Source organism: Portunus trituberculatus, chromosome 13, assembly GCF_017591435.1.
Source record: "Portunus trituberculatus isolate SZX2019 chromosome 13, ASM1759143v1, whole genome shotgun sequence".
NCBI classification, from domain to species: Eukaryota; Metazoa; Arthropoda; class Malacostraca; order Decapoda; family Portunidae; genus Portunus; species Portunus trituberculatus.
The window spans coordinates 6,455,252-6,464,280 of record NC_059267.1 but is presented as its reverse complement, the minus strand read 5'-3'; the positions used below and the strand labels follow the sequence as shown (position 1 = coordinate 6,464,280).

The 9,029-nt window shown below is 42.3% G+C and overlaps 1 long non-coding RNA gene across 1 annotated transcript in view; it reads right to left on the bottom strand.

Moving 5' to 3' along the window:
• LOC123503042 overlaps positions 1 to 6,837 on the bottom strand; it is a 90,026-nt gene extending 83,189 nt beyond the window's left edge. The window contains exon 1 of the long non-coding RNA XR_006674286.1: positions 6,638 to 6,837. This is a non-coding gene — a long non-coding RNA (uncharacterized LOC123503042). The remainder of the gene's footprint in view (positions 1 to 6,637) is intronic.
• Positions 6,838 to 9,029: the final 2,192 nt, after the last annotated feature.

Below are 9,029 nucleotides of genomic sequence, written 5' to 3'. Positions count from 1 at the left end.
CTCCGCCGCCTCACCACTTCCGGCCGCCCAAACGAACTCGCTAGATAAACAGTAGAGTCTGTTAATAAAACCTAAACAAACAAACACACACACACACACACACACACACACACACACACACACACACACACACACACACACACACACACACACACACACACACACACACGAACAAACAAATAATGACGCAATAAATAACTTTTTTTCCTTTTTAGAGAGAGAGAGAGAGAGAGAGAGAGAGAGAGAGAGAGAGAGAGAGAGAGAGAGAGAGAGAGAGAGAGAGAGAGAGAGAGAGAGTAGTAAAAAATAGATTATAGTTCTTTTATTTATTCTATCTTTATTTATCTCTTTTTTCTGTAGGGTGTGGTGGTGGTGGTGGTGGTGGTGGTGGTGGTGGTGGTGGTGGTGGTGTCGGATGTAATAATACTGGTGGTGGTCGTATCATAAATTACCTCCGTGTCTTAATCTTTATTTTGTAGTAGTAGTAGTAGTAGTAGTAGTAGTAGTAGTAGTAGTAGTAGTAGTAGTAGTAGTAGTAGTAGTAGTAGTAGTAGTAGTAGTAGTAGTAGTAGTAGTAGTAGTAGTAGTAGTAGTAGTAGTGATAGTGAGGGCGATCACAATTAGCGGTAAAAACTGTGATGGTGGTGGTAGTGAATTGATTGGTGGTTTTCGTAGTGACGGGAGTAATGGTGGTGGTGAGAGTAATGGTGATGGTGGTGGTGGTGGTGGTAGTGGTGGAGGCGGTGGTGGCGGTGATGGTGGTGGTGATTAAAACTTGAAGCACGTGGTCCAAATAACAATTTTTGACTCAGAGAACAAAGATTTTTTCGTTATATATATATTTTTCCGAAGATTATAAGAACAAAACAACAACAACAACAACAACAACAACAACAACTACTACTACTACTACTACTACTACTACTATTATTACTAGTACTACTACTGCTACTACTACTACAGCTACTACTACTACTACAACTACTATTACTACTACTACTACTACTACTACTACTACTACTACTACTACTACTACTACTACTACTATTACAACTACTACTACTACAACTACTATTACTACTACTATTAGTACTACTATTACAACTACTAAAACTACTACTACAACAACAACAACAACAACAACAACAAATACTACTACTATTACTATTACTACAACAACAACTACAACAACTACAACAACTACAACAACAAGAACAACAACAACTACTATTACTACTACTGCAATTTAAAGAAAACGAAGGAAGGGGCTTTTAAATCGCTATTCTGTCTAAATGGTGAAGTTTATGGGTCTATTACGGTGCGCAGTGTAGAATGACGGGACAGACAGACAGACAGACAGACAGACAGACAGACAGACAAACAGGCAATACGAGAGAAGAGTCACGAATCCCAAACACAAAAGATTTATAGCCTTATTTTTTTTTCCTCTGAAGTCGAAAATATAAACTTAAAAATAAGGTGTGTGTGTGTGTGTGTGTGTGTGTGTGTGTGTGTGTGTGTGTGTGTGTGTGTGTGTGTGTGTGTGTGTGTGTGTAGAAAATTATGATAAAGTGGATAAAATAAATAAATGAATGAGAAAAAGGAAGTAGAAGAGAGAGAGAGAGAGAGAGAGAGAGAGAGAGAGAGAGAGAGAGAGAGAGAGAGAGAATAAACATTAAAAAAAATATAACGATAAAATAAAACAAAAGACATATAAATTTTCCCTCTGACACTTTGATAAGGCAACAGATGCGTTCATAAATAAAGAAAATAATAATAACGAAAAGGAAAAACAAGAATAGAAAGTAAAGAAAAGGAATCAGACGGAAAGAGAAACAAGAGCACGAACAATTATTAAAACACACGAAACAATGAGAGAAACAGATGATGAATAACACGCAGAGAAAAGAAAAAGTTGTTATTTATATTTTATTAACTGATTTTTTTTTTTTTTTTGGGGCGTCAATTTTGCGTTTTCTTCTCAGTAAAATAAAGACAAAATGAGGAAGAAGTAAGAATAAAAGGATATGGTGTAAAGAAAACAGAAAAAAAGGGAGGCGAAAAGAGAAGAGAAAGAGGGAAAAAGTAAAGAAGATAAACATGTGAAGTGAAACGAGAATATGAGGAAAATAAAAACAAGAAAACAAGAACAAAAAATGAAAATAATAATAATAATAATAATAATAATAATAATAATAATAGAGAAGAAGAAGAAGAAGAAGAAGAAGAAGAAGAAGAAGAAGAAGAAGAAGAAGAAGAAGAAGAAGAAGAAGAAGAAGAAGAAGAAGAAGAAGAAGAAGAAGAAGAAGAAGAAGAAGAAGAAGAAGAAGAAGAAGAAGATGAAGATGAAGATGAAGAAAGAAGATGAAGATGAAGAAAGAAGAAGGAGAAGAAGAAGAAGAAGGAGAACAACAACAACAACAACAACAACAACAACAACAACAACAACAACAACACACACACACACACACACACACACACACACACACACACACAGACAGCGGCAGAGTTTCCCAGGTAGAGTCACCCTGTCTGCCCCAAACAAAACACTGATCCCATCAAGTCTTCCTTCCCAAGCCGGGGCACTGAGACAAGCACGCCGATTGAGTGACCTTTCTGAACCAGCCAAAAACGTAGCCACCATCTGACCGCACCTTTGCCATTTAAGTCCCGCGAAAGAGATGCGTCCGGGCCTTTTAAAAAAAACTACCCTTAACTCCCTTAACCTTTCGTCCCCGCGCTGCAAAAGGCGAAGCAATGTCATCCTAGTATTACGACCTAAATTCCTGGACCTTTTTATTTTTAAGTCCCATTTTTTCTAGATTTAACCCCTTCAGTACTGGGACACATTTTCATTTTCAGATTTGTGTACGATTAGACCCTTTTATTGATGTTAGGAAGGGTCTATGAAAGTGAGAAGATTAATGGCCACAGTCTTCGCTATTTCAATCCCTCACATGAGTTTCTGAAGTTGTACAAAGTCACCAAATAATTGCCAGAATGAATTTGGAAACGCGTCATGGTACTGAACGGGTTGACTGTAATACGTGACTTATTTTTGTAGTTTTGGTTGTAATAAGGAACATTTCTTTGCCACTGAAATGTATTGATTATATTACCAACATTTTATTTATTTAGTTTATCTATATTCATCTACTTGTTCATTCTTTCATATTCTCAAAAGTCTGATAAGAAGATAACCCTTTCGTGAAGTCCTGAAATCCTCGTATATCTTTAATCTTTTCAGTGAATGTTTTAATTTCCTTTCCTTTCTTCAGCTTAGTCCCTCTAAGATAATAATAATAATCACAATAGCTAACCAATAGTCTTTCTGGTTCTTTAATTAGTGAGCGGCATCTAAGTGTGTGTGTGTGTTTGTAAGTTTGTGTAATATCTGATCAGTCCTGAAACAAAAAAAAAAAAAAAAAACTGGGTACAGGAATAATATTTTTTCCTCTTGATGTCAATTTGTCTCTTTTTCTTTACATAATATTCAACACCATCACATTCTAAAGTGTTTTTTCTTGAAGTCTTTTTTATCTTTTATATCTTAAAGTCATTCTCTTGAAGCCATTTTAAAGTCATGTCCTTCAAGTCATTAAAACTCATAGAACACATCTCAACACAACCTGAGCTATGTCTTCAGCCAGATGAGAAAGAAGAGGAAGGCAGACAGACAGACAGACAAGTAGACATGTAGACAGGCAGACAGGTAGACAGGCAGGCAGGCAGAAATGTAGAAAGGCAGACAGATAGAAAGACAAGCAGATAGATAGACAGGTAGACAGACGGACAGGTAGACAGACAAACAAACAGACAAACAGAATAAGACAGTTAAACAGGTAGACAGACAGACAGACAGACAGACAGATAGACAGACAGGCGACACACGGGGCGGGTATTAGCACAGTTCGGTAACATAAGAAGCAAGTTAATCATTCACTTTCTGTAGGCAAGAGCGTCGAGGAGAGAGTCCTGATGGGGGCGATCGGGGTGATGGGCGGCGGGGAGGACCATTACTGACTATTATCAGGTGTGTGTGTGACGCTTGCAGGTGTGTGGCGGGGAGTGAGCAGCTTCTTTCAGGTGTAGGCTGGATAGTTAACCTGAGAGGGATGAGAGAGAGAGAGGGGAGAGCGGGAAAGGCTGTAAAGATGATAAAGGGAGAGGGAGAGAGAAAGAGAGAGAGCGAGAGAGAGAATAGAGGTGAAAAATGGATCAAAATTAGACTGGATATGAGAAAATGAATAGAGATAGAGATCAGAGAGAGAGAGAGAGAGAGAGAGAGAGAGAGAGAGAGAGAGAGAGAGAGAGAGAGAGAGAGAGAGAGAGAGAGAGAGAGAGAGAGAGAGAGAGAGAGAGAGAGAGAGACAGAGACAGAGACAGAGACAGATACAGAGACAGAGACACACAGAGAAAGAGACATAGAGACAAAGATGTTAAGTTAGGCGAGGTTTGCTAAAGTTAGGAGACTTAGAAAATGACAGAGGTTAAGTTTAGTGCAGGTGAAGATAGGTAGAGAGGCAGGTGAAGATAAGTTAGGTAAAGTTAAGAGATAATCAATTACAGGATCATGTTTGGTCAAGTTAGGTCAAGCTACATTAGGTTAGGTAAAGTTATGAGCTTAGAGAGTGACAAAGATTACGTTTAGTGAGATTAAGTTAGGTTAGGCAGGTTACGTTAGGTTACGTTAGGTTAAGTTACGTAAGGTTCTATAAATGAGGCAGAGTTAAAAGACGAGGTTAGGTTAGGTTAGGTTAGGCAAAGTTATATTAAGTCAAAGGTAGAGTAAATCAAAAGGCTTAGAGAATTATAAAGATTACGTTTAGTTAGGTTAGGTTAAGTATATGTTATGTAAGGGTAAAGGCAGAGTTAAAAGACCAGGTTAGGTTAGATTAGGTAAAGTTAGGAGCTTAGTGAGTGACAAAGGTTACGTTTAGTCAGGTTAAATTAAGTTTGGCAAAGTTATGTAAGGCTAAAAAGTAAAGTTAAGAAAAGGGGTTAGGTTAGATTAGGTAAAGTTAGGAGCTTAGTGAGTGACGGCAGATGACAGTGGCGTGGGCAGCTGAGTGAGAGCGTGGTGCGGACCGTCCCAACACTCCCCAACCATCCAGTGATTCGCAAAACTCCGTGCCTGTATTGCCGATATATAAGAAACACAGCCATGAATATGTATAGCCAACCAGGACGAGGAACCACACACACACACACACACACACACACACACACACACACACACACACACACACACACAATATACATACATAAATAACCCTATACACATGATGAGACCAGTACACTTTTCCCGATCCGCCATCAGATAAGGAGGATCGGAACAGATAAGGGATTGAAAGGCATTTAAAACTCTCATCAGTAGGATCCGCGGAGAGGGGCCTCGGTGCACCTCTTACACAGCCTCGACGGGGAATGAAGTTGTAGTCATGCGTAGGGCGCCGCCGTCGGTAATCTGAACGGCAGGGCGGCGGGGAGAGGAAGCTGATGAGGGCGGTCAGGTTACTGCTGAAAGGTGAACGTGTGTGTGGTGACAGGAATAACAATAACGAGGCGGAAGGTCTGATGGGATGGTGTGTGAGTGTCTCGTGTGTGTGTGTGTGTGTGTGTGTGTGTGTGTGTGTGTGTGTGTGTGTGTGTGTGTGTGTGTGTGTGTGTGCGGAAAGGCAAGGCAAGGCAAGACAGGGCGAGGCGGTCTTCTCCTGCATATGAACAGTGAGAATGTGACGTATTTGCCGTAAAGAGTAACATAAAACAAACGTAAAAAGAAAGAGACTGACCAGAAAATTCCACATAAACACACACGGGGCGACTTTTTTTTTCTTTTTTTTTTTTTTTTATACAAGGTTACCAAAGATTTCTGTGGATTCTCTTTCCTTAAACGGCAACAAACCACAGTGTAAAGTTCCTGAGAATTCTGGTTTACACTCACTTCCTTCCTTCGTCCACCAGTAAACCAAGGCACGAAAAAAACAACGCAAAGGAACACAAAGGAACTCGGGACACACACACACACACACACACACACACACACACACACACACACAGAGAGAGAGAGAGAGAGAGAGAGAGAGAGAGAGAGAGAGAGAGAGAGAGAGAGAGAGAGAGAGAGAGAGAGAGAGAGAGAGAGAGAGAGAGAGAGAGAGAGAGAGAGAGAGAGAGAGAGAGAGAGAGAGAGAGAGAGAGAGAGAGAGAGAGAGAGAGAGAGAGAGAGAGAGAGAGAGAGAGAGAGAGAGAGAGAGAGAGTAATTATGGTGTATAATGGTGTAGTGGCATTGTGTGAGGTGGAATAGTTAGGTCATAGAGTAGAATCGAGTAGCAGTGTTGTGGTGGTGTGATGGTGTTGTGGTGTGGAGCAGTAATGAGGTAAGATTAAAGTAAGGATCAGTGGTGTAGTGGTGATGTGGTGATGTGATGTGGTGTTGTGGTGTGGAGAAGTAGTGAGGTAAGATGAAAGTAAGGATCACTGGTGTGGTGGTGTTGTGGTGGTGACGTGGTGTTTGTACTGGAATTCTGTGGCAGAGTAAAACAGCAGTAATCTTGTGGTATTAGGAGTGTTGCAGTGGAGAAGCAGTTGTGTTGAGAGGAAGAAAACTGAATAACACGTAAGCAACACAACACTTACCAGCAGCACAGTCAGCGGCGGCGGCTCCTCCTTACCACTCCTGACGGCGACGCTGTAGAAGGAGAGGAACCCAAACTAAGTACAAGAGAGGATGAGGAGGAGGAGGAGAGGAGGAGGAGGAGGAGGAGGAGGAGGAGGAAGAGCAGTACCGGAGAAGCGAACTGAAGGTGAGATAGACCAGGTATGAGAACCACTTCACTTCACAACCTCTCCCTCTCTCTCCCTCACCACCACCACCACCACTACCCAGCCGACCACAATGATGATAATGATGATGATGATCCTGACGATGATGCCAACAGATCCAGGGACGTCATGGGGAGACTAAGATGGTGGTGCCCTTAGGAAGCGACACCCACGACCCCGCTACCACGACCCCGACTCCCAAGGGCGCCTCCACGAACCTACACTCCCCTTAAAGATCCCCATGTGTGTTAGCGTTGTTTCCACGAGTTTGCGGGCGTGCTGGGAGGCGTGGGCGGGGAGAGGGCGTGGCGCGGGCGTGTGGGGTGGAAGTGAGAGGTGGAGGTGGGAGAGGAGCAGGAGTAGGATGTTATTTATGGTTGCCTTACACTCCACCATCCTGTTCTCCATGGGGCGTCTCAGGTCCCGTCCAGCAGGCTACCCGCACGCCTCTCCCTCTCCCTCTCTCTCTCTCTCTCTCTCTCTCTCTCTCTCTCTCTCTGTGCAGCTTCTCTCTCTCTCATCCTGTTCCTAACTCTCACACTGCTCTTCCTCTTTACTCTCTGTCTTTGTCTCTCTCTCTCTCTCTCTCTCTCTCTCTCTCTCTCTCTCTCTCTCTCTCTCTCTCTCTCTCTCTCTCTCTCTCTCTTTCTCCATCTGTTTGTTCTCTCTCTCTCTCTCTCTCTCTCTCTCTCTCTCTCTCTCTCTCTCTCTCTCTCTCTCTCTCTCTCTCTCTCTCTCTCTCTCTCTCTCTCTCTCTCTCTCTCTCTCTCTCTCTCTCTCTCTCTCTCTCTCTCTCTCTCTCTCTCTCTCTCTCTCACACCGCTTGAGTACTTCCGCTCCCTTCTTTAATTCCTCTTTCTCATTTGTCATTACTCTCTCTCTCTCTCTCTCTCTCTCTCTCTCTCTCTCTCTCTCTCTCTCTCACACACACACACACACACACACACACACACACACACACACACACACACACACACACACACACACACACACACACACACACAGTACACACACAAAGTTGTTATCTCTTATCAGTCGCTACTATCACAAACTTATTTATTTCTCTACAGCAGCAAAACAGCGGCAATAATTTCTCTGTCAGTCCGAGGCGATAAACAAAGGACATGATAATCGCCAACCTGGGAGGAAGAGAAATAGAAACGAGACCTTTCACTTTTATTTAATTTTTTATCTATGGGAGAGAGAGAGAGAGAGAGAGAGAGAGAGAGAGAGAGAGAGAGAGAGAGAGAGAGAGAGAGAGAGAGAGAGAGAGAGAGAGAGAGAGAGAGAGAGAGAGAGAGAGAGAGAGAGAGAGAGAGAGAGAGAGAGAGAGAGAGAGAGAGAGAGAGAAACCCAATAAACACACGTACAACTTCTTTCCCTTAATTAATTCATCACCAGGTAGGAAATTAATTACTCTCGTTAGACTCGGAATACGAATAACACAGATAGGTGAGTGGCAGGTGAGGGAGGAGGAGGAGGAGGAGGAGGAGGAGGAGGAGGAGGAGGAGGAGGAGGAGGAGGAGGAGGAGGAGGAGGAGGAGGAGGAAGGAAAATGAAGGAAGTTAGATAAGAATACAATGCAAAGAAATATTGACAGTAAACAAGAACGAGAGAGAGAGAGAGAGAGAGAGAGAGAGAGAGAGAGAGAGAGAGAGAGAGAGAGAGAGAGAGAGAGAGAGAGAGAGAGAGAGAGAGAGAGAGAGAGAGAGAGAGAGAGAGAGAGAGAGAGAGAGAGTGACAGCGACAGTAAGTGTGTATCTGTCTATCCAACCGCATGCCTGTCTGTCTGCCTGTCTGTCTGTCTCTCTGTCTGTCCGTCTGTCTGTCTGTCTGTCTGTCCGTCTGTCTGTCTGTCTGTCCGTCTGTCTGTCTGTCCGTCTGTCTGCCTGTCTGTCCCTAAATAAACAAACAAATGAATAACCCAACATTTACAATACGAGAAAACACAAATCTATAAAAAAAAAAAAAAATAAAAAAGGGCAAAAAATAAGTAAAAAAAAAAACATAAAACTAAGAAATAAAATAACAAAAAAAAATCAAACAGAAGAAAAAAAAGCAAATGAATGAATGAATGAGAGAAAGGAACCGGTGTGTGTGTGTGTGTGTGTGTGTGTGTGTGTGTGTGTGTGTGTGTGTGTGTGTGTGTGTGTGTGTGTGTGTGTGTGTGTGTGTGTGTGTGTGTTTGTTTGTCGCCGCTTCCAAT